The following is a 27222-nucleotide window of genomic DNA, read 5'->3' as shown; positions in this document are numbered from 1 at the left end:
AAGGATGCTTTGGTTTGGTTTAATATTTTTGTTATTTTTTGATATTTGTTTATTTTCTAGAATTTATAGATTTCTATGCTTAATCTAATCTGAAACTTCTTTGCTGTTGTGTCTCTGAGTATGATCTGACTTTCATTTGTTTGTTTGTTTGTTTATTTATTCAGGTTTCCCCTCCTAGATCTCTGCCTGTATGTTCTGGGCTGGTTGCTCAGTGTCTTCTGCATCTTTCCCCCAAATGTTTAAAAACTTTTTCCCCTTTCGTTTCTCTGCTACTTTTGCATAACTTTTTTATTTTCCAGGCAGTCAGATGTGACTTCTTTCTGAAGGTGTTCACTTTACAGGCCTTGAAGTTCTGTGTTTGGCACGCAGTGTCTGTGTTTGTTTTTGCTGATTACTTGGAGGCCCAATCAACCAGGATAGGGTGGTAAGAGTATTTTGGGCCACATTTGTAGTATGAATTGTGGCTACAAACCCAGATGATGCAGGTGCTGGTTTAGTAACTTCCTGCACTAGATTTAAAGAAAAAATCCTACATATTCTTTCAAAAATGTTTACTCTGTTTTTCATTTTTATTAAAAACCAAAGAGAAAAGGAGAGAGCGAGAGAGCAAGAGAGCAAGGTCTGGGGGTGGGGAGGGGAGAGAATGAGAATCTTCCATCCGCTGGTTCACTCCCCAAATGCCAGCAACATCTGAGGCTGTGCTTGGCCCAAGTCAGGAACTTGGAACTCTATCCATGTCTCCCATGTTGGTGACAGGGACTTAACTATTTAAGCCATTCTCTGCTGCCTCCCAGGGAGTGCATAAAAAGGACGCTGGGATTGGGAATGGAGCCAGGTCTTCAATCACACATTCCTATATGGGATATGGCCATCAACAGCGGCATCTTGACCACTGCCAAATGCCTGCTCTTACTTTTTCCTTTTCTCTGTTCCACTCATTTTCTGTCAAGATCTATGCACAAACATTCTGTGGGGGTAGTCTTTTTCCTCCCTATTTTAGCCATTAAGGCTGGTGCACTTTTGTGGTCTCATGTATATCACAGGTTCCTTAATCCAAGCTCCATCCAGATACTGGAACTCCAATCCAGCTCTGTTTTTCTTTTAATTTTGATGTATTTTATTGAACTTCTAAGTCTATCTTAGATATATAACCAAAAGAATTGAAAACAGTGGCTTGAACAGATTGTGTATACACCAATGCTCTTGGGATATTATTCACCATAGATATAAAGCAGAAACACGCCAAGTGTCCATGCATACAGGAATGGGCAAAAAAATTCAGTACACATACAATGCAATGTTATTTAGCCTTAAAAATGTAAGGGACTTCTGATACATGTTTCAACATGGATGGGCCTTGAATACATTGTACTAAGTAAAATAAGCCAGGCAAGAAAGGACAAGTATGATTCTGGGTACATTAGCTATCCAAATAAACAGATTCTTAGAGATGATAAATTGGAGATTGTCAGAGTCTAGGAAAGAGGAAGTGTGGAGTTATTGCTTAAAGGACATAGAGTTTCTATTTGGGGTGAGGGAAAAGATTTGGAAGTAGATAGTAATGACAGTTGATTAACAGTGTGAATGCAATTAATGCCACTGAAGTATATACTTAAAATGGCATATTTTATGTTCTATGTATTTTAATGGCAATTAAGAGTATTTAAATAAAGCTGCATCTGAGCTCTCACACATTGGCAGATGTCCCCTCAGCTTCCTCGGTCTCCAGTGCTAGCTCATCCCATGGCTGCCTGCATTTCCAGCTTCTGATTTTTACCCTTCATTTACCTCTTCCTTAACCATGTTGAAAGATGATTTTTATTTTATGTGTATCTCATCCAGTACTAAAGTGCCCCATTATATATAGTATTTCTCCAGAGAAATTTAGTCAATGGAATACACATATATGAAAGATTTTCAAAAAGTTCATATAAAATTCACTTTAGGAAAAAACTACATGAGGGTTTAAAAAAAAATTGCAGCAAACTAAACACCTTTTAATCCTACTCTTCCATGACCGTTTTGAAGTATCTTTCTATGATGGTTGAGAGTGAAGAAAGGAGGTCTATTTATTGTTTGCACCAGGAGCAAACATCTTAATAGTGTCAGGTAGATTTACTGAGTCACATCATTCAATCTTAGCCCAAGCCTAAGTATCCCCAACACGTGAGCCTCATCAGAGACTCCATGAACACAGTGGCTACACTCGAAACTCACTCACCTCCAGCTGCCTGCCGCTGGTTCTGGCCATTCCTGGTAAGATTCAAAATCTGCCCTTTTGTTCCTTTCTCATGTTCAGTAATTACATTTGCTTCCACAAAAGACTGAACGAAGGCTAAGTCAGAGATTTGTGTGGTGCAAGATGTCTCAGGCTGTTTTCTACGCCTAACTGGAAGATGAGGATTAATTCCTGTATTTCTCAAGTAAATCAGCGTGGAACCATCGGCATGCTGCTAGCAAAAGTTCCTTGATCAAATACATTTTTCACAATGTACAGACTGCCAACTGTTGTTATGGCACTCTGAAAAGCACATTTTCTTGACTTCAGTGTCAGTTTGTGTTAACTTTGAATTTAGAGGGGAAAAAAGCCATTAACCTCTAGAAATTATAGAAAAATGGGGTAGCTGTATGGTATGGCAAAGTAATGGGTAAACAATTATATGCAAATGAATGCAGATACTAGAGGTCTCAGAGTGCATACTCACTCCTCACATGAATCCCTTGCCATAATCTTGTTAATAGCAGAGTTCCTGTTGAGTCCTAGCTGGCCTTTTAACATTTTGGTGGGGATGTAGTGGGATTAACAAATCAGCCAAAACTATGGCTTTTTCCAATTGTCTTCCTAGGAATAGCCAGTTGTGTGAAAGCCCAAGGTATTTTAAACAGACTGATTACATGCATTGATTGATGATTGGATTCAGAATAATTTTCTTTCCTTGGATGAGAAAAAGTGACGTTATTGACCCTGTTCATTCAATCAAAATGGTAATGCAACATAAAGTATGCCTGCTAGCAGAAATAGCAAGCCAGGGGAGAGTCTAAATTATGCAAGGTCTGCCTCTAAGCTGTGTTTATGAATACAATTGATTGACATTGCCCATTGCCCCTCCTCAACATGCATGCATCCACATGAGCTCATCTTATTATAGATAAACAAGGCATTGGGATTGCAGAAATGGTTTTACTCCATATTTCATTGGGACCATAATTACTACTATTCTTTATTCGTGGTTAATGTGCCATTATGTGTAAAAGGGAAAATGATTAAATATAATATATTATCAGAAGTACTCGGATCCTATACTTGGTAAAGAAAGTTGATTACTCAAAATATCTGTCAAGAGAGTTTTGTGTTCTGCAGATCAATTAAAATGCCTCTAATTATAAAATGTATCGTTTTCCTCCTTTTCCGCCATATTTGACTACTCCTGTATTGCTTTCTCTCCAAGGGTAATTCATCCCTTTGTGATCTCTTGCTTAATAGATACTCACAAATCTGCACAGAGTGTAGAAGGGCTGTTACTTGCTGCTTCCAAAAACCTGGTCTTTGAAAGTAGTGTGGGTGGAGAGAAGAGGTCTGATAAGGTTGAATGAAGATAGGATAATGTCAAGAGCCAAGAAACATTTTATTTTAAAAAAGTGTGAGAGAGGCCGGCGCTGCAGCTCACTTGGCTAATCTTCCACCTGCGGTGCCGGCACCCCAGGTTCTAGTCCTGGCTGGGGCACCGGATTCTATCCCGGTTGCTCCTCTTCCAGTCCAGCTCTCTGCTGTGGAGGATGGCCTAAGTGCTTGGGCCCTGCACCTGCGTGGGAAACCAGGAAGATGCATCTGGCTCCCGGCTTCGGATCGGCGCAGTGTGCTGGTCGTAGCAGCCATTTGGGGAGTGAATCAATGGATGGAAGACCTTTCTCTCCGTCTCTCTCTCTCACTGTCTAACTCTGCCTCTCAAAAAAAAAAAAAAAAAAAAAAAGTGTGAGAGAGAAATAGCTCAGAAACAACATTGTAGAAAAGTGTCAGTTCTTATGCTTGTACACAGTTGCTTATTTTTTCTGGTAAAAAGTACGTCTTTCTATAAAGACTTCTTTCAGAACAGTCATCCTGAGCCGGTATGGAGACTTTATGTTCTTAACGACCTCACACTGCCAGACCACAGCAAATTCGGGGGTGGGGGGAGTGGGGAAGGTGAGCCCACTCACTCTGTACTCATGCTTCTCCAGTCTGTGAACCAAATTTAGAGAGGGCAAGTGTCAGCCCCTTTCCCTGAGAAGACCCTGAATCTTGCGAATGTTGGAACTACCAGTAGGCATGGTCTCCACGTGAAGTAAGTACACGATGGAAGCTCCAGGTGTTTTCAATGGCTTGATAGGAGCTGGCATCCAGACAGAAGGAGAAATGGAGAAAACGTTTGGGTGATCTTTGAAACCACACAGCCATCTGGTTGCTGTGGTCCAGCCGCCACACCCTGACTTCTCAGAAAGCACGTCTGTTTGTTGAAACCATCTTGATTCCGTTTTCCTAGCACTTTCAGTCAAACTGTTTTCCTTGCTGAGAGAAGAAATTTTCCCCCAGAAACAGCCTTGCTAAATCAGCTCTAAAGTTTTGTTGTATTTCAAGATTTGGAGAATTTTCTTTGATGCATAAGCATCCATTTTAATTGTTGAGATCTGCAAAAATTGGTGGCAAAAGCAGAAGTTGTTTCCTTCCAAGGACTGAATTCCCCATATCCACAGTTACTTGTTAACATTTATATCCTCTATACATCTGTGAGCTTCTTAAAGGCTTCCAAAATGTGTTTGTTCTGCTGGGTTCAACGCCAGTGTTGCTCCTCAGGATTTCACAATGTCTTTGATTGAGTTGTCCGGTGTTTCTCTTTCTTCCCTTCCCAGGATCTTTCACTTCTCCACTCACTGCGGTGCCTACTTTGGACTCTGATTCTCTCCCAGAGGCTTCGACCCGGGAACTCACAGCAACCCCAAGCAGCTTTGTGGCTTTGGGAGAAACGTCTCCTTGACGTGCTGTTGCGCCTCTCTTCAGAAGCAAAGCTTCAGATCTGGAGAGCAGCAGTGCAACTCCACAGGTAAGAAATGGTGTCAGTCATGACTCCGTCCATTTACCTGGTTGGATACTTGGGATGGTTTGTCTCAGCAGGTTTCTATTCAAAGAACATCTGTTACTTTTTCCAAATTCCTATAATGAGGCCAGCATTCAGTTGCAACTTTCTAAAGGAAAAAAAATCTACAATTATTAAAACCACCAGCTTATACCTCTTCCATTTCCCACCCTCAGTGGAAACATTTCTTAAGTGCCTCTATCAATATTTCGCTCCTTTGTATTGCTGAATAGTTCATTGTATAGTTATAGTCCACTTTTTGTTATCCACTGACTATTTAGTATTTGGATTGTGTTGATTTTGGCTATAATTGTGAATCATTGTGTGGACACATTTATTTTTCACGGATAGACGGCTGAGTGGAGTTTCAGCGTCCTCTGGTAAGTTTATATTGTACTTCTTGCGAAACTGTTTAAGTGTTGCCACCATTTTACACTACCACTGTCAGTATGTGCTGCTTCTTTTTTTTCCATGACCTTGTCCAATTTTTGTATGCTCAGATTTCCTGATCATAATCATTTTTAATAACATGTAACAGCTTTTCATTATTGTAATAGCTATTTGCATGAGTTCTTTTGTGAAAGCATTTGTCTTGTCTTCCTTGAGTATACAAACTTTTGATAATTTTTAAAAATTAGCTTTCTTAATTTTGAATTTTATGCATTATATCATACATTGCTATTTTACCATTACTGAATCACATATTATTACATATATGATGTGTTATATTGCATATTATGTGCTGTTATATAATAGACTATGGATGAAAGTCTTGTATTAGATATGTGCTTTCTAAATATTTTCTCTCAGACCTAATGGTTTCTTTTGAAGTGCACGTTTTTCATTCTAACGAAGTACAATTTATCATTCTTCTATTCTTTTTGATATTGGTATTTTTAATATTCTTCTTGACTTTTTGGTATTGTTTAAGAATAATTTTCATATTCCAAGTTCTTATAATTTTACTAGTGTGTTTTCTTTGAAAGGTTTTAGATCAGTGAATGATTTTGAATTTTTATGCATGATGTTCATTAAGCATCTAAATTCATCTTTTTGCATGTGGATATCTAATTATGTTGGACTACTTATTGGAAAGGCAAATGGATTGCCTTTGTCAAAAGCAACCAAATATATAAGGGATTATTTCTGCACTCAATTTGGTTTCAGTGATCTAAGTGCTTGTCTCTATGCCAAGGCCATTCTGTCTTCTATATTTTTTCATAGTTTTGAAATCTGGTAGTGCAAATCTCCACATTCATTGTACTTTGGAAAATTGTTATGATTTTACTAGATCTTTGCATTTTCATAAAAACTTAGTTTGCTATTTTCTGAAAGATTCAGCTGGAGTTTTGACAAGGGGTGGATTAAATCTATAGATCAATTTGGGGAAAACTGAACCTTAGAAATATTAAGTCTTTCAATCCATGAACATGGAATGTCTTTTCAATTTAATTTATTTCAGTAATGATTTATGATACTTACAAATCTCACAATCTCATGTGAAATTCATTCCTATGTATATTCTTGTATGTGATATTCTGAGTAGAAATGTCCATTTAATTTTATATCTGATTCCTCATTGCTATTATATGGAGTTACAATTGGTTTTTGGATATTGGTCTTATCTGCTAACCTCATCTATTCATTCTCTTAGTATGTGTGTGTGTGTGTGTGTGTGTGTGTGTGTGTGAGACCTATAACTAAAGACAGCTTTATTTCTTCTGTTCTGGATTCCTTTTCAATTTAGCCAGGTATATCTTCCTTTTTCTCCTCTTGCTCTCTTTTCTTTCTTTGCTTCTCTTTCTCTTTGTCTTCTCATTATCCTTCTCCTTTTCTTATTCTCTCCCCCCACCCCTGTTCCATTTCCTCCTCCCCTTCATGTCCTTTTTCTTTTTCTGCTTTAATGTGCTATTAGAGTCACCAGTGCAATGTTGAATAGAAGTAGAGAAAGCAAATCAGAACACCTTTGCCCTGTGACTAATTTTTAAAGCATTCAATTTTTAACCACTAAGTGTGATGTTATCTACATTTTTTTTTTTTTTTACATTTTTTTAGGCTAAGGAAGATCTCGAAAGAGGGTGAAATTTTCTCACAGCGGATTCTGCATCTATTGGTATGATTGGGTGGTTTTTCCATTTATTTCATCAGTATGGGAGGGCTATTATGATGTTTAGAAAATCTTGTATTTCTGGTACAAATTCTACATGGTCATAGTGAACCGTCTTCCTTGTATGTTGCTGAATTAAATTTGATAATATTTTGTTAGATGTTTGCACCTGTATTCGTGATGGCCACTGATCAGTAGTAAACCTTTTTGATGAGAAAGTTTTTGATGATGCAGGTCTCACATAATGACTTGGGGAGTATTCAATGCTGTTATGGAAGAACTGGTGGGAGACAAATATTGTTCTTTCTTTAAATGTTTGTTGAAATTCACCAGTGAAGCCACTCAGGCATGAAATTTTCTGAGAGAAAGCTTTTAATTGCTACTTCAATTTCCTTAGTTGTCATAAATCTAGTCAGAATTCATGTTTCTTTCTTTTGGGTAAATTTTGGCAATATGTGTCTTTCTATGATTTAGCATGTCTAATGTGTTGAAGTACAGTTAAGCTAAGAAATGGTTATAGTGCTTTAAAACTTATTTGGAGAAGTTAATGATGCTCCTTTTTCATTATGGACTTGCTAATTTGTTACTTTATTTTCCTAGTCATTTTTTCTGAGAGTTTGACAATTTTGTAGATGTTTTAAAAGAATGAACTTTGGTTTGCTTGATTTATTCATATTTCTGTTTTCTATTTCATTGACTTCAATTTTTATTTTCTTTCTTGTGTTTAATTTGCTTTTCTGTTTAATTGTTAAGGTGGATATTGCTTTGTGGCTTATTTTTCTTTTCCTATATTGGCATATAGTGTTGCAGGTTTTCATATAAGATATAAGCTTCTTTTAATAAATTTTTGATGTGTTGCATAGTCATAATTTCAATACTGTAAATTGTTTTATCATTTATTCTTTGATCCATGGATTATGGAAGTGGATTTTTAATATCCAAGTATTGAAGTTGTCACAGATTTGGTTATTTTCAGGATTTTTCATTTAATTTTGAGTGATCAGAGAACATAATTTGTGTACTTTCAATCGTTTCAAATTATTGGGTTGTTATGAGGTCCACAAACTGACCTATTCTGGATAATGATCAGGTGTGCATGAATAAAATCTATACTGTATAGACATTGACTAAAGTGTTTGTCGTTGGCTGGGGTAAGATCTGATGGGGTTCTTCAAGTCTTCTATATCCTTGCTTTTGTTTCTAGTTTTTCTATGAAATTTAGAGGGGAACATGGACAGTTTTTTAAACTTTTATTTAATAAATATAAATTTCCAAAGTATAGTTTATGGATTATAATGGCTCCCCCCTCCCCGCAACCCTCCCTTCTCCCACTCCCTCTCCCATTCCATTCACATCAAGATTCATTTTCAATTATCATTATATACAGAAGATCAATTTATTACATATTAAGTAAAGATTTCATCAGTTTGCACCCACACAGAGCATAAAATGTAAAATACTGTTTCAGTACTAGTTATAGCATTAATTCACATTGACCAACACATTAAGGACAGAGATCCTACATGAGGAGTAAGTACACAGTGACTCCTGTTGTTGACTTAACAATTTGACACTCTTGTTTATGGCGTCAGAAATCTCCCTAGGCTCTAGTCCTTTGATGGCCCGTTCTTTCCACTGGGATCTCACTTGCAGAGATCTTTCATTTAGGGTTTTTTTTTTTTTTTTTTCGCCAGAGTGTCTTGGCTTTCCATGCCTAAAATACTCTCATGGGCTCTTCAGCCAGATCTGAATGCCTTAAGGACTGATTCTGAGGCCAGAGTGCTGGAACATTGACATTTTATTTATTTTATTTATTTATTTTTTAATTAATTTTTTTACAGGCAGAGTGGGCAGTGAGAGAGAGAGACAGAGAAAGGTCTTCCTTTGCCATTGGTTCACCCTCCAATGGCCGCCGCGGCCGGCGCACTGTGCTGATCCGATGGCAGGAGCCAGGTACTTATCCTGGTCTCCCATGGGGTGCAGGGCCCAAGCACTTGAGCCTTCCTCCACTGCACTCCCGGGCCACAGCAGAGAGCTGGACTGGAAGAGGGGCAACTGGGAAAGAATCCGGTGCCCCGACCAAGACTAGAACCTGGTGTGCCGGTGCCGCAAGGTGGAGGATTAGCCTAGTGAGCTGCGGCACCAGCCGGAACATTGACATTTTAAACTGCTATGATTGTTTTTCCCTTCATTTCTATCAGTTTTTGCCTTATGTATTTTTGAACTATCTATTATGTTTTATGCATTTATAATTTTATGCCTTTTTAGTGTATTGATATTTCATTTTATGAAATGTCTCTCTTGTATGTAAATTTTAAGAAATATTAGTATAAATAGACAATTCAGCTCTTATGGTTATTTCTTACATATTATATATTTTATTCATTTTGTTTTCAATGTACTTATTTCTTTGAACATCATTTGCTTCCTTTATAAACAGAATTTAGTAGAGTTTGATATTTTTTTACCTAGTCTGACAATCTGCTGTTTGAGCTTGTGTCGTCCATTCATGGTTAATGTGATTATTTTTGTGTTTGTTTTTATCTCCACTTTGGTACTTTTGGTTTTTGGTTTAGTTTTTGTTCTCCTGTTTCTCCTTTACTATATTTTTAGTTGTCAACATTTTACACGTGCCAAATGTCCTACTATATTTCCTCTTTGGATTAACATTACTTTCTAGGTTGTATGTATTTGCTATAGTCCAGAGGATCTATTTTAAAATTTAAGAGAAGATGACAAAAATATAAACTATTGAGTTTTATTTACCAAAGCATTTACCATTTCTAGTGTTATTTCCTCTTTTAGCTTTGGTGTTACTACTTTCTACTTAAATTTCTTTTAGTGATTTTTATTAAGTCTTATTTAATAGGAATTAATATATTCACTTTTGTTTCTCTGGGAATGTCTTTATTTCATATTAATGTTAACATTATTTGATAATTTTCTGATTATAAAATGTTTAACATTTTTTCTTTTAACACTTTGAATATATAATTCCAGTACCTTCTAGTCTCCACTGTTTTGCATCAGAAGTCAGCTGCTTTTTATGTTTGTCTCCTGTATGTAGTGAGTTGTGCTTTTTTTTTTTTCTAAAGATTTCCCATCGTAGATTGTCTTTCAATAATTTGCTCATGGAATGCCTAGATGTGACTTGGTTTATACCACTAAGGTTTTATTGAGCCTCTTATTTTTAGCTATTGTTTTGTTGATTTTTTTATCCTTTTTCTTTATTCATTCTGGAAAGTGCACTACATATCTGTTGGTGTGTTTGATATTGTTTTATTCATCTCAAATGTTTTGTTTCTATTTCTGCATCTTTCTCCTCTGTTCTCCAGATTGTGATTTTTAGTCATCTATATTAAACTTCAGTGATTTTTTTTCTTCTGTCACATCAAAGATTACAGTAAGCCCCTCTAGTAATTTTAATTTTGGATATACTATTTCTCATCTAGAATTTCAAATTTAAAAAAAAATACTTTGAAAAATATTATTTGATAAAGTGAGATGCCTTCCATCTCCTGGTTTACTCCCCAAATACTCACAACAGAATTGAATGTGCCAGGCCAGATCCAGGAGTCTGAAGTCCTGCTGTGTCTCCCATATGGGTGCCAGGGACTTGAATAGTTGAGCCACTACCCACTGCCTTTCGGGGTGTACATTAGTAGGAAACTGGAGTTGGGAGTTGATCCAGGACTTGAATGCAGACAACTCCAATATGAGAGGCAGGGATCACAAGTGATATCATAGCCACTGAGCCAAATTTTCACTCATTTTTAAAAAATGATTTCTTTCTACTGAGGTTCTGTATTTGTTAACCTCTCATACTTTTTTTCATTCTTTAAGCTCAATTTCTTATTGTTATTTGAATAAGCTTATTACAGGATGGGTGTTTGGCCTTGAAGTTAAGATGCCACATCGGAGTGCCTGGATTCAAGTCGTGGCTCTGCTCTTGACTCTACCTTTTTGCTAATGTGCTCCTTGAAGCTGGTGGTAGCTCAAGTAATTGCATCCTTGCCACCCACATGGAGAACTAGGTTGAGTTCCAGGCATCCTACTTCAGTCTAATGAATTCCTAGCCTTTGTGGGCATTTGAGAAGTGAACCAGTAGATGGGAGCTCTTGTATGTCTGTATTTGTCTTTTTCAGTCTCTATGCCTCTCAAATAACAAAACCTGGATTAAATGAGAAACTAAAAGAATAAAAATGAAATTAATAAAATCATAGGCTACCAAATCCAACTTCTTTTTTTTTAACCTTTATTTAATGAATATAAATTTCCAAAGTACAGAATATTGATTACAATGGCTTCCCCCCCATAACGTCCCTCCAACCCGCAACCCTCCCCTTATCCACTCCCTCTCCCCTTCCATTCATATCAAGATTCATTTTCGATTCTCTTTATAAATCCAACTTCTAAGTCCACATGCAAAGGAAGTTTCTGTTGATAGTCTTTTTCTTGGATATAGATAACACTTTTTTAGTGTTTGCATATATCATACTGTTTTGTTGAATAGTGGATATCTTAGATGTTATGAGGTCTTATTTTGAATACTACTGTAATTAATTTTATTCACTTGCATACTAATAAACACTGAATTTGCCTAGAATGGTCTAGGAAATCTCTCTGCACCATGTGCAGATACTGATGTCTCAAGTCCTTTATATTTTTTGCTTTAATTTTCAATTAGTAGGGATGGACCTATATCTTCACAGAAAGAAATGTTAAGGAGATATGCTCAAATGGTTTTCAATGTTTCATTCTTTGCTAAAGGGTCTGTATGTGGCCTGGAGACCACACCCATATCACAGGTTTATTTCAACTCTTCCCTGGTTTAGTTCTCTTATAGTCCCTCTTGCTTTCCTCTGGACCTGCTCTTATGTTGCAGAGAGATATCAGTGACTAGGGCCCACTTCAGGATGTGCTGTACATGACTATATATCCCCAGGTCTTCCCAGAATATACAAGAGAATGGACAAGCCTCCCATGGCTATCCCTCTTCTGGAACTCCTTGCTAACACTCTGCTTAGTTCCTGAGTCCATGACTTCCTTACATAGAACTGCACTGTAGACTTGTGGAGCTATGGGTCCTTGCTTTTTAATTTCCATCAACATCACAAGTTTAATTCCCCCTCATCTCCCCCATGCAGTGGCAAAGATGCCGATGGTTTCAATGGCCAGATCCTCCCTGGCTGAACTATCACACTTAGGGAAGCAGGGATACGAACAGTCCTGGGGAGCACATCATAGACTCCTTTAGTTCTTGCTTATAGTTCCATAGTTTTGATAAATAAATACTTCTCAATTTCTGGTCCATTTCCAGAGGGCTAAATTTGGTTTGTGACAGTCTTAAACATCTTCATGGTGTTTGTTGGGGAGGAGACTTGTTAACATCCATCCTGATCATATCACACTGGTCATTTCTTTATTTTTGTTTCTCAATGCCACGGGCTCACAAGGAACTTCTAAATTGTGTTAAATTAATAAATAAAAAAATAAGAAAGGAAGTGTTCTCTCACACAGCTCAGGGATTCCCAAATGCAACTTGATGGCTTTGCTATGTTTTTACAAGAGTATACAAGAGACATAATCTGGAGATAATTGGTCTTCAACTCAGAATGATTAACTAACGAGACTAATGGTCCCCAGAGATCAAGTGGAACAAGTTGTATATACATGCCAATTTCTGACAGTTTCTAGACATATCTCTAGACCTTGTGTTGCTGCAGACAGACTCCAGCTGTTACACAAAGGAAGAGAATTATGGCTAATGATTTAGGCAGGTTTTCCATTTAGATTTTAGCTTCCAGTGCTAGTTCTTGGGTGAAGGATTTAGCATGTTTGGTATTTCAGCATGTTTATAGAATACCGAGTTCTCTTATTCCACACCAGGAACTCAAACTCAACTAGACTATTTTAAAGAAAGAATGATAAAATAATAGTCCTATAAAAGGTCAAATAGAAGAAATAAAATGGTTACATTTGGCTTTATTTTACTCACATTTCCAGTTTAAATTATATAGAACTTTTCCAAAATAAAAATGCTTAAGTTATGCAAGAAGGAGTGGAACAGAAGCTGAGTTACCATTTCAGAAGCTGTCACTAAAATTGTCTCCGTAGCTTTTTAAACCATAATTTTCCTTCTCACATTTTCAACTCCAGCCACTGTTGGTGATTCACTAAAATTACTATAAGGTATGCTTCTGTTTTCTTTCCATGCCCATCAAACGTCTGGTTTTAATCTGGTTCCAAAAACCTTTCCCCCTCATTTAATCCCATCAACACAAACACACAACTCTATTGGCCATGACATTCGTTTATTTTCCTAGAAAAAGTGCATGTGGGAGCTGTTCCTCCATGTTCAAGTCTAAGCCTTGTATAACCAACTGGTGGAACTGGATTCCAAGATTTTGAACAAGAGGAAAGGAGACAGAAGTCAATTTTTAGACCTTTGAATGCCACTTGTATGATAATAGTGACCCTATCACTAGGTTTCCTAAGTCAAACATTGAACAAATAGTCATATGTGGCTGATCATTAAACATTTAGCTGAGAAGTTGCATGTTCTGTACAATGGCAATGAAGTCAAAGTGGGTGAGGGTATCTGGCTGCATAACAATTCAATGTGACTGTGACAATCAACACAAATGGTAGAACAGTATCTTATCAATAAGGTAAAATAACATGGGCTAGAAAAACTCATAAACTCAAACAAGGCAGAGAAAGTGCTGTGATATTCAATAATATAGAAAACGTGTTATTTCCTCATTTGGAAGGATCCTGTAGAATATTAGTGAAAATAGATCTTTTTGGAGTCAATTAAAAGTATGTTTAGCAGCCAAAGATGATAGAATCTGCTGTTCACCCAGAAGGCACTATAAAAACTGTAGGGGATTATATATGGAACACTCCCCTGACAATTCCTTGTTCCTCAGTTCATGTGTTAATCTAATCACTACCTATTATTGCACATCACATTTTTGTGTGAATTCCCTTTTTTAGACAACTCCTTTAGAAAAGGGATGGTTTAATGGTCTTTACTCTGTAGTGCTTTGCATGGTATAAGACATGTGCCACATGCAATATTCTCAGATATTACTGACATGAATGAAAGAACAAAAAGGGAAGGAAGGAAGGAAGACCATGTTCTCACTCATACTCGATTCACAATAAAGGTCAAACCCTTGGTGGAGTGAAAGGACTGAGAAGGTCCAATTTTTAATATAAGTAACTTTTAGTATAAGCCTGGTTATCCGAACTAATTCTATGGTGCTGGAGCTTACCTTCTTGCCTTGCTAAGATGACTGTGTTATTCAGAAACTTTTAATGCTCCTGAAAAACATTGAAAGCAAACATGAAATGATGGCCGAACCAAAAATGCAAATAGAAAATGTGCAGAATTGCTATGTTGTGATCGGATTTCAGTCTAAGATTTTTTTAACAACCCTAAATTCTGATATAAGAAAAAACATCCTGTTTTTGCAAAGATTCTTCATGTTTTCATCAGTGATACCCTGCAGTAAAACTACATATTTAGGGCAATTATTCCCTAAACATGCATGCCTTGAGCACTTACTATATGCTAGATGCTAGGGTTGTAAACATGGACTCAGCCAAATTCCTGTTCTCAAAGCATTTAAAGCATAATTAGGGGAGAGACAAGGTTATTAATAAATAAAGGCAAAAATATCATGGGTGCTAAGTTTGAGATATACTCAAGTTTTTTGATGGGTTTAAAGGCAGTGTGCCAAAGGCGCATTGGATCAATTTGCACATTGAATCTCAAGATCAAAAAAGGCAAGGTAAAGGAGGTGACCTTTGAGTAGGGCATTGTTGATAAATAGGTTGACTGGGGAGGAGAGGAAGGGCATGAGAAGCAGTGTGAGTTTAGACTTGATAATGCAATAGCCCAGAAGGCATGTGCAAGTGGGGAAGGCAGCTGTGGGTTTTATTGCAATAAGATCTGTACCATCAGGTGCTGTCAGGTGGAAATGGCAGGGTAAGTAGCATATTTGATAGCAACCAAGATAAGGCTCCCTTACAAATTGAACTTGAAACAAGCTAGATATAAATACAGATCTATTAAGGCAAAGCACTTCATGTGTCAGTATCTATTAACTGGTTGATGCTGAGATGTATTTGTGCTGAGTGGCAGGAGCTGGTGGGCCTGCCAGTCCCAGTAGGGTATAAGACCAAGAGAGATTTTTCCCTAAGAGAAGTGTTGGCTTATAAGTACAAACAGCCCCTGTTGTATTACAATGTGATTATACTTCAGGCTCTTCTCAGAGATAAAATTGTCTATGATGGAAATCAGAGGGATAGCACAATGCCAGGCTGGGGGCTTGTTGGCAGTTTGTAAGATCAAACTCCCTTTTAGCGTGTCAGATGAGGGATTAATATTGGATTTTTTGATGTTTTTGACTGATTTCCATACAGTTCCATTAAGAACAATCCTAAGAAGTTATCTGAATGCATCTATTTAAATCACAAGAATGGATGGTGAATTATATCTCCATATCTTCTTTAAAAAGAAGGGGGTAATCTATTGTCAGGTACTGGGGATTAGACTTTGCTCTGTTTTTAAAAATTATATTATTCCCCTGTCTTAAATGAGTAAAGTGCAGCTGGTGGTTTTCCCTAACTCCATGGAGAGCCAACACATCACACTATCGGGTAGCCTAGAATTCACCTCCCATTTTGTCTGTGTCACCTGCAAAATACCCTAATACACAGGTTGCTCACTGTGATGAAAAATGCACATTTCTAAGCAGAGTGAAATCTGGTTTAACACTGTGTTTGCATGTATACAATGTATATACAGTGTGCCCCCCTGAACAACATATTTCGTTTACCGTCTGATCTTTATTTTATTCTAAACCTCCCCTTATCATCCATGCATGGCCTTGTGGCTTCCAGCTTAGATTTATGAGATAATGGACCTGTGTTGTTGCTGCAGGGGGATAAGATAGAACAATGAAAGTGTGAATCCAATAAAATTTTAAATTTTTTTTGTTTTCCAATATTTTTAATGAACTTTTTTATTTACTGAGTTTCATGAACTCCTGTGGCTCTTTCAGCAATAAGCAATTGCAATTCTTTTTCCTGTTGCCCAGGGTTAAATTTGATTGAAGTAGGACCGGGTTTGAATGTCCAATGATCATTTTAGATTTTAGCAAAATTAATAATGTTGCTTTACCCATGAAAGTGCCTCGGAAGGTTTAATTGTACTGATTGAGTGTAAGTTGGCGATATTGTTATTATTAAAATTCACATGCTCTAAGCTAAGTGACACCAATATAAAGATTGAAATAGTATTTCAATAACAATGACACAAACAATTGTACACTCACCAATCCTTCTTCCCACTTCTCTCAAATAGTTCTGAGAGACTCCTAAATCTTTTAGTATTCCTAGCTTTCTCAGCAGAATCAGCCATTTTCTTCATTCCTTCAGTGGCTTGTTCTAATGATGCTTAGTATTTCAGTATTCTCTCTTGCTGCCCCCGTTAAACCACTTAAGTTGTTCTAGAAATTTCACTATCTTTCATCTAGGTCATACCATCTCAGATTCTTCTTGCCCCTGAAAGCTAGACAAATATAATTATTCAGACCATGAGTTACACTTTCAGATTGACAAAATTGTCACAGCTTATATCATCAAGTTTCCTAATAGGAGAATCACTGGCTGCTACTTGTAAATCTTTCTCTTTTTTAAATTTTGTAAAAATAGGATGTGATCTGTCGTCAAAGGAGGCGAATCTATTCCAGTCATTAGTTTTCACTGTCCATTGGGAGATCAGGGAAGGTAGGAGAAATGCTCATGGTTTGACAACACTGCATAATTTATCCATCCAGTAAAATATTCTCTCTGGGTCAGACGAAAATGAGCCACCTTGTCAATTAGCACCAGCATCTTCTCCAGTAAATAGATCTGTCTTTTTGTACTGCTTCATCGTGTAGAGAAAAAGGTTCCCAAAAGTGAGTTGTTAGCTCATTGTGGTATACAAGTGTTGAGTTTTATGTTGGCTGAGTGGCTGGATTTCTAGAACAAAAGCTCACCTCCTTAAAAATTATTCTCCCTGGGGTAACTGATTTCTCAGAAAGTATATGACAGATGAGACAGTATGTGTAAACATTTAAATAACAAGCATTGCGGCTAGTCTAAAACTGAACTTCTCTGAGGCAGGGCTAGTGACACCACTTCCCTAGCATAAGTTGCACAGCTTGATTTATGTGAGGTTGAGTCACGTACTAGGTACTGAGTCAAAAAATAATAAGAGATCAAGCATGTCTGGAAGGCTGGAGGATGAATAGACTTAGTGGGAACTAAAATGCAAAGAGTGAGTCTCTCATAATTGATGAAGTCTGGCCCCATGATCAAAATTCTGCAACAGGGAATGGGGGTGAGAAGTGGAAGCCGGCGTGTTAGCAATGTGTTGGCTGGTGAAAATAATATTATCTTAGAATACAGCAGGTGACCCTTACTGGTTCTTTCATTTCTGTTCCTATTAATAGTTATACATATGGGCAATATTTTTTTCAAGTGGAACTAAAAATACAAATGCGTATTTACACACTTATTTGTATCACAGATTAAAACCTCAATCCATGTAGTCGAGTGGAATAATTATATCCACACATAAGCATTTGCATATGAAAGTCCTTGATTTGCATGGACAATTATGAGTACTCTTTTCTTTTTTTTCTTTTTTTGCTGATGCAAATGAAGAAACACCTTTGGAAAATGGGACTTGTAATTTCTAATCATATATCATTGAGTGATATATACAGTTTTAGAAAAGTATGCAACATCATTTCAAGAATAAGAAGTCATTTATACATATTTTTCTCAGGGAGAAGTGCTTGACAGAATAATTTTTCCTAATAAGAACAATGCTTAAAAATTGAGCATTCAATCGTCCAAAGCAGAAAGCCATAAAGGACTGACTTGGTGGTTCCTGGGTAAGCATTGAATCCTATACTTGACTTGACTTGACTGTCATAGGGAGAATTGTATAAATGTTTCATTACAAGCAATCAGAGGACTATTTATTATCTTTGTACCATTGAGGATTGAGACTCTTGAAAAGAAGGAATGATGGGAAGTCATTGGTGAAGTTGAAAAGGGTCAAAGCTCTTGGTTGAAAAGACAAAGGGCCACTGTAGGCTTTTTCAGTTATATCTTCCAGATTTCTGGCTCTTCAGATAAATTTCAATATAACTTAAATACTTCCTAAGGGACAGTGAAATTCACATTAGAATTTTAGCAGCTGTCAAAAAGCCTACGATCTCTCAAAAGACTGATTATTTAACAAGTTCTTTAATGTCAACTCTGTGTCCAAAGTGGTTGGTCTGTGTTGAGGTGTTTTACCCAGTTCTCAGTTATTTAAATATGTGAAATTGCTTCTTGCATGAGCATGATCAGGAGACACTTTTTGGTTCTATCATTTATGTACTTTCAGTAATTACCCTTCATTTATTGGGTCGGTCATGAGAAATGACATTTTGTTTCTAAGTGAATAGAGTTATAATGAATTCGCCTCTGATAGTGACGTCTTCAGTCTGTAATGGAGGTAACTCTGCCCCTATGAAATCACTGCAGTGGCTCATTTCTTCCACTGTTTGTCTAACAAAACAGCCATTTCAGATGCATCAAAGAGATGCCTTCCAGAGGACTTGGACCTCTCTAGCCAAAGGGAAGCTGAAAAATAGCTCTTTTGAAAGGGCATTGGGCAACCACGATGGGTAACCATGGTTCAGGGACTCAGAGTTCAGGTGGGATGGATTCCCAGATGGGTGGCAAATCCTTTTCCCTCACTCCTTCAGTACCCACCTGGATCTGTGTGTCTACCAGGAAGGAATCTGGACAAAATTCACCTATGCATTTCATTCTTGTATTCAATATATCTAGATGTGTAACATGCTACTGTGTGTGTGTGTATTTGTGCTCTGACTGTACAACTCATACATTATGGTGGTAGGTTCTTTTTTCTTCGCAGAATAAATTTTGAAATTTGAAACAATACTGAGAGCACTTTATTAAATACAAGAATGTTTTATATCTGTGATATCTTATGTTTGCAGTAACCTTATCATGAAGATGAGACTGATACAGTATTTTCTATTTTATAGATGAGAAAACTGGGGCTAAGTGTGTTTGAAGAAGGCAACCCTATTCACTGGAAAAGCCAGCTCTGAACTCTACTCCAAAGACCTCTAGTTGGTGTACTTTCAGTCTGTTGTCTTCTTCTCTTGTACATCCCAAAACAGCTAGCACATATCCTATGGGTGTTTCTTTTGTCTCCTCAACCAGTTAATGAGCCCTGAGAGTGAAGGCAAAGTATCAGAGCTCCTCTTTTATTTCCTGTATTTCCTACCTAATTTTTAATAAATGCCTTTTGGCCTAATGATAGAATCTAAATAATAGATTTTTTCTGTTATCTTTGTCAGCTATGTGTAGGACCCTATGTCCAATTTGAGACATGGGAGTAGACTGAAGAGCAATAAACATGATGAACTGGATGAAAAGTAAGATCTTGAAGATAGTTTAAGTACCTGAAATCACAGTAGGGTGACTTGTGCAGCATCTGCACTTGGACATTTCCATGACAGATTTCAAGCTTCCTGAAGTTAGACATGCAGTTTAGCACAAAGCATGGCACAGGGTACTGTGAGAAATCAATATCTGTTGATGTAATTAATATAAGATTTTTACAATACATATAGAACATTTCTCCATCCTTACTTTTAAGTCATCAGAATTCCCCATTTTGTTAATCATATGCTTTCCTGCCCCACAAGATTAAAGTTTGGTGATAGCAAAAACTGTGGAAGGTAGAGTGGACACACATTGCCCTACAGAATGGATGACCTGCAAAATTGGTAGCTGTGCTCCATTTCTCAAAGGTCAAAGAACACTTGGCTGCCTCTGCAGAGCTGAGAAAACACACACTTCATGGTACAGATAAGAATCCTTGAAACAGAGGTAGCTGGTTTCGTAACACATAAACAGGCCTCTCAGTTACTCTTTGGCAATGCAAGGACCTAGTCACAGGGCTGGAATGTGAACTCCACGCTTTGGCTTTGTTAGTATTTTGAACTCTATCTAGTGGGGAAAACATGTCAAAAAGGCAGAGAAAATAGATTTTTAAAACTGCTCATAAAAGGGAGAAAAGAGGATACAACTTTCCCATTTAGTAAACACCGACTGATTTGCAAACACAAAGTCTTTCCCCTACATAAATGTCTGAAGCCCACCTTGGCTCCTCATGGGAGCAGTGTTGTCTGTCTGTCTGTAACAACAATGAGTAGAAGGACTCAGAATTTTTCCGCTTTTTGAAAGGAAGTTATCTTCACCTGCCCAGGACCTGGCTGGCTATCCAGGGCCAGACACTGGGGTTTGCATGGTGTGGTCACTAGAAGAATGTGGTCCCCTGATGATCCTACTTTACAGTGTCTGCTTTAGGGACAAGCTAATGATGGCTGTGCACATAGAACCCTGGGTTTTAGCAGATAAGAATTCAGACTTAATGTTGCCCAAGATGTTCAAAATCACATCAGAGAGAATAATTTGACACGAGGATAAATAAATAATACATTTGCTAGTTAGCCTGCAAATAAATGATGACTCTAGAAAACTGTACCTATTTGAATCCTATCTTTCTGAGCAAAATTGGGCTCACCATCTAGGCAGAGCTGCTCCTCCATTTCTAACTTTAATATTCCTGCTTTGGCACAGGTATTCCTTTTTCATTAGAGCTTTTCAACCAGAAAAGCTAATATCTGAATATATTATTCTATATATTTACTTCAAACTTAACAGGAATGAAGCTCAGTGAAGCAGTTTACATGCATGGAATACTAACAGGAATGTGCAGGGTAGTGGAAGGAAAGAAATAGAAATAAGATGGACTCCAGTGACAATGTCCTCATGTATAAAATTCCTAAAAATGGCGAGCACAATTCTCAGATAGTAAAACTGATCAGAAGCAAAGGATTTTAAGAACAATTTTTTTAACCAAAAGCAGCCAAAATTTCCTCACTAGATGTTTTCCGCAACTTTTACCAAAAGATTTTTTTTTAATCTACCAAAAGTTGTCTTAAAAAAAAAAAAGCACAAATATAAGCAAATTGATGAGGATTATTAGCAGAAAGGAAAACCAGTTCATGGATATTGCTACATCTTAGGGCAGATTATGGGACTTGGTATTGATAAAGAGGGATACATCCTGATATTTCCACAAATAGAATTCATAGAAAATTTATTTTTGCTGTTGATAATGAAAAATAGCATCACCAGTAGGATATCTGATTCTGTATAAGCCTTAATGTTGCTGATTCCTTTGCGTGTTTATGATTTACCTTTGGGTGGGTGAGTGTCATGCTGAGGAGCCGCAGGAGCGCAAGAGTCCGTGGGTTGGTTTTATTTTGTGGTTTGGTCTATGGTTTCCATGCTGTATTGCTGTGCCATTTTCCAGGAGCACAATTAGATGGAGTCATACTAACAAAGCAGCCACTCCTTGGGAGAAATCACACATCTTCCGTTCTTTCTTGCCTTGTAGCACCAAACACACTTCTGGCCACATTCTTATTCTCTGCCTCCTACCCCCACCCCACATGTCTGTCTGTTGTCTGTCTGTGTCTCCCCTTTCTCCCTCAATGGCTCTCTCACTGGGTGGTGGGCAGTCCCTCCAGTGCCATCCCCCTGAATGATGGCTGCGCTTATTACAAAGGACACTCTTGTGAAATCAGTGGCGACAGAGGCTTCTCAGTATACCCAACATCTAGGGTGAAATCCTGGCACAGAGTCAGTATGTTATCACTGGCAAAATACAGAGGCATATTTTGTTTGTGATTCTGTTCAATGCACAGACTTGCTTTGCAACCTGTGTCCATACAGCCTTTTTTCCTCATTGTTCTCTGCAGGGAAGATTAGGCTTAAGATGGAACTAAATTCCAGAGAAGAAATTGGGTAAAATAAGCGTCAGGTGTTGAATGTGACGGGAGAGAATAGTCTGACTCCTCCATACCTGGGAGCCGCGAGGTGTCCTGAGATGAACTTAACCAAGTAGAGGAGCTGGAGTAGAAATGGGGGCAGTGACATGAAAGGGGCACAGATCAAAGGCGTGGGGGCCATGGTGCAAACAGGCGCTGGTTTGTGGGGCTTAGTTCCCAACGGAAACATGAAAGGTTGCTTCTGTGCAGAAGCTGGAAGTGATATAAGAAGACAATATGATGAAGTAAGTGAGAGGAATAAAACTAGGCACAAGTGCGAGGAGAGTAAGTGTCCCGCCTTGAGTCGCTATCCAGCGCGCTCTTCTTTTGGAGAGCTGTATAACTCCCTCTTCTCACCCACCAGTTTCCTGCTCATTCATTATTTCATCAGTGAGGTTTCCCTTAACCATCATATTCAAAACCTATCAGTCCATTTTGCCATTCCTCTGTATACCCTATTCCTCTTACATTTCTACATAGCATTTATCACTTTAAATATAATTTATTGTGATACAGAGAGTTAAATCACCAATCGTGATACTGGTATCCCATATTGGAGTGCTGGTTTGAGTTCTTGATTTTCAATCCAGTTTCCTACTGATGTACCTGGGATGACAGCAGAAGGTGGCTGAAGTACTCAGGCCCCTGCTACTCGTGTGGGAGACAAGGATTTAGCCTGTATTGCTATGATCTGGGGAGTGAACCAGAATTGTGAATTGGAGATTTCTCATTCATTCATTCATTCATTCTCTCTCTCTCTCTCCCTCTCCTGTTTTGACCTTCAAATAAATAACTAAATCTTTTAAAATAGCATTTAATTCTTTATGATGTCTTTCAAGTATAGAGTAAGATGCATGCAGGTAGGAGTGTTTTCTGTGTGTGTTCTTCACTGCCTCTGATGCCTTTAACAGTGCTCAAAATATAGTAGGAGAATGAATGAATGAAGTTACACTCCCAGCAGTGAACATGGTGAGAGCTGGGGAGTGCAGAAATACTGAGAGACCACAAATTCTTATTTGCTGGACAACCAGTTCTTTTCACTGACTTCAAAGTGTCTTCTGAAATAGTACATGACTTAGGAGAGGTCCTCAGTAGGTCTGTTACAGCATTCCCAAAGGAAGGAAGTAGGCTAACCCATTTTTAAATTTCTTTTGGTTCATAGCCCTATGACTTTGTGATTCTAACATTTCATGATTTAAATGCTCCATTGTTTCCCAGTGAGCCCTCTGTTTTTAAATCAAGTGATTATCTCAATTTTACATGAAATCTAGAGATGATAAATTTAAAAACACTAGATTAAAATATTGTTTTACTTGTTAGTCTGCCAGTTATTCCTTATTGACAAATTGGCTCATGGATCCAATCCAAAGGGAAAGACATTCAAAGCAGTTTTGCTGGTGTATTTTCTTTTTTTTCTACCTGTTATTTAAAAGAATTGACCAAATACAGTAGACAATTCATTGGCTGTTATTTAGAGAAAGCTTTGTGCTTGAATCAATATGATATTTAGCTTTGTAGGTATTGAAAATCATTCTACTGTTGTCACTAATTGCTTTGGCATTCTGCAAAAGTACAAAGTGTTCACTATTTATTAATAAATCTGTTTTTCTAGTAGGGGGGTGCATCTTTACTATTTATCATGTACCAGCAATAATAAAAATACTGCAGCCCTGAACAGAGCATGTCTTGAAAGACTGTCAGTGTGTGGCTGATTAAAAAGCAGATACTGGATGCAAAGAAGGGCAACACTCAGTTCATCCAAAGTCCTCATCACAATGAGCACACTTACATGAATTAAAAGTTGTCAGATATTAATGTTTATTAAGTAAATGTAACATGGGGACCTATAAAATTAGGGATAGATTTCTGAAGGCTCATCATAGTCAGTTACTTGACCAGGCTTGCATAGAATTCAGGAGATTAAATAGGTCAAACATGCATTCATTTGATTTTTCCTGTGTAACTAAATTGAGAGAGGTGGTTGTGCATGACAGATCTCTCATCTCTTTTACTCGGCAGTGAGTGATAGAGAAAGCAATCCCTGTCTTCATCTTTCAACAGAGCTCATTTGGAGGCACAAACCATCACCCCAAACCATTCTGGGAAACAACAGGATTGATTCTTCAGACAAGGCAGAGTGATGGAAGAATGTATTCCTCCGTCGTATCAAAGCCAAATTATTCCCAAATTTACTGCTGTATGTAGATGACAATGAAGCATAATTTGGAGAGCACTGAGAAAATCTTAGCACCCAGGGATCATTTCAACCAGCTTACCTTAGTTTCTGACATCATCATTGCTATGCATGCCAATCCTAGGACAAATGCCTCATGGATTATTTTTCCTTCTGGTCCAATTTAAGGGCGCGGTTAAGGAGTAGCGTAAGGATGGCACCAATGAATGAACTATATCAGGTGAAAAATGTAAGGTAGTTTTTGGGGGCTATACTTTGGTTCAATCCCGGAGTACCTAGATGCTTGAGGGACCTCAAGTTAGACAGACACAGTTCTCAACCATCTGACCAAAAAAAAAAAAAAAAAATTAAACCTTTCAAAACACATGAATCAAATGCCTGAAACTATGTGCCAAGAAAAGAGGGCGGAATACAAAGTGACTTCTGTTCTTAGCAGGGCACAAGTATATAAATAAATAACTGCACACATGCAATGTGCCAATTAAGGAACACATTATGTTGCTGGGCGTTTATAGAGAAATCACTGTCATGTTGGGCTTGAGCAAAGGGATAAGTAAAACTCTATGGAGAAAGCATCTTCACAGTGAGTTCTGGAAGGATTAAGAGGTCATCCGATAGAGCAGAAAGTTTGAAATCTGGCCAACGGCATGCCGGAACAGACAAGCACCTCAAACAGAGCCTGTGTGCTTCCCACCATCACCACCGCCTCTCCCCATCCCAGCCTGCTTTCCCTGTTTTTCTGTCCTGTAGCAGCTTTAGAGTATTTCCACATGTTTCATCATTTGATCTGCTGTCCACATTCAATAGCAACAGATATTGGAAAAGTTGGTCATGCTTTACAGAAAATTATTTGAGTAACGATTTCCTCAATTTTCTCAGAATACAAAGAGAGCACTATTCTACATAATGTAGGAGACAAGCTAATTCGTTACATGCCAGAGGTGTCTTAGAGCATTAATACTTAATTGTCTGGGGGCTGGTCAGCACTGTGGTACAGCGGGTTAAAGCCCCAGCCTGCAGCACCAGCATCCCATATGGCAGCTGGTCCAAGTCCCAGCTGCTCCACTCCCAATCTAACTCTCTGCTACGGCCTGGGAGAGCAGTAGAAGATGGCCCAAGTCCTTGGGCCCCTGAACCCATGTGGGAGACCGTGAGGAAGCTCCTGGATCCTGGCTTTGGATCGGCTCAGCTCTGGCTATTGAGGTCATTTGGGGAGTGAACCAACAGATGGAAGAACTCTCGCTCGCTCTCGCTCTCTCTCGCTCTACCTCTCTCTGTGACTCTGTCTTTCAAATATAATAAATTAAATAACTGTCTAGTGGAGGACAAGGACAGACATTCACCAAACTTAAGTTCTGTATGTCCTGGCTGCAAAGACAGGCTACATCTTCCCGTCTCACTAAAGGGGAGGTTGGGCCGACAAAGTTCTAGTCAACAGAAAAACACGTAGAATGGATGTGTGCTGCTTCTCATCATCACTAATATAAATCCCCCTGCGTGTTTGTATGCATGATTTTCCTATCCACAGGTGAAAATGGGAGGACTCTGAAGATATAGGGAAGCAGGGAGCCATAAGATAGAAGGATCCTGATTCCGCATTGTAGTGTAAAACCTGCTTGCCAAGCATCATTATTGAGCTAGTATGCAAGCAAGAAATAGTTTCATTGTGTTAAGCTATTACATTTTAGGAGTTTGTGTGTGTGTGTGTGTATGTGTGTGTGTGTTTTGAGTGATGAGTTTACCCTCATTAATATAGCAGAAGAGTTGTTGCTTTCTCAGGTTCACAACTGAATAAGAAAGAATTATTTATAGATTAGAAAACTTTGACCATGTTCAAATGGATGATGGATAATGGATACACCACTTAAACTCAAATCGTGTAACTCTAAAGCCCCTGCTCTTATGTTCTTGGTAATACCTCCTCTGAGGCAAGAACTGTGTCAAGTACAAAAGCTATGATACCCTTTAGGAACCAGTGATGGTGTGAATACAACAAGCTGATTATGTACTTTAGCATTGAGGATAAATCCCTATGATTGTGCTCCCTTCAAAAGCTGGCTGAACATTTGCCCTTCTGGTAACTGTTAGAGGATTGACATGATTCCAATTTTCTGATCCAGGGCCATAAAAGGCCCATTTTCTGTTTGCTCTGGAGCTTTGCTTTTCAAAGCATGAGCTACAGATCTGTTACATAGGTAACCCTGGGTAGTTATTAGAAATGCAGAATCCTGGACCTCACCCCAAAGCTATTGAGGAACAATCAAACATTGCATCTTAGCAGTATCTCCAAATGATTCTTATGCATAATCAATTGAGAGTTATTAGTCTAAAGCACTGATGTACTCTGAGAATTATTTTCTTGAACCAGAGAGTCCCCCACACATGTTTTCTCCCCAACCAGAATCTTCTTCATGTCAGTAACTGTCTAAGCATTCCTCTAATTGACCACATTCTTATCCCACTGATAAGGTGATTTATGGAGACTTGCTTTGACTCGTCTCCAACCTGTCTTTGACTTCCCTTCCAGTGAATTAGCTACCCCAGATTAGAATTTGGGTCCACGAGCAGACATTGGCTCTTGTAAGGTAGGCATGCACTTTAGGGGAGAAATTTCAGGTGCTCTTTATTTGTTAACAACAAAGTTTATACAAGTGTAAAATTAGTTTCTGGTACTGAAAGAGAATCTATGGGAATTGAGCTCTAGACCAATTGACTAGGATGAATGTTTATATTAGGGGGGAAGACCAGGATATAAGGAGTTATCCTGGGAGGGCCTATCAGGATATACACCTATTTCTATTCATGATGTGGCTAACTCAT

General features: G+C 38.0%; 1 long non-coding RNA gene across 1 annotated transcript; it reads left to right on the top strand.

Moving 5' to 3' along the window:
- Positions 1–4203: 4203 nt before the first annotated feature.
- On the top strand, positions 4204–20375 carry LOC127489374 (uncharacterized). Its single transcript, XR_011386946.1, has 3 exons — positions 4204–5491; positions 18068–18176; positions 19347–20375. It is a non-coding gene; the product is annotated as an uncharacterized lncRNA (long non-coding RNA).
- Positions 20376–27222: the final 6847 nt, after the last annotated feature.

This window comes from Oryctolagus cuniculus, chromosome 2 (genome assembly GCF_964237555.1).
Source record: "Oryctolagus cuniculus chromosome 2, mOryCun1.1, whole genome shotgun sequence".
Taxonomy (NCBI): domain Eukaryota; kingdom Metazoa; phylum Chordata; class Mammalia; order Lagomorpha; family Leporidae; genus Oryctolagus; species Oryctolagus cuniculus.
Note: the sequence above shows the minus strand (reverse complement) of the source record. Positions and strands in the feature narration are given on the sequence as shown.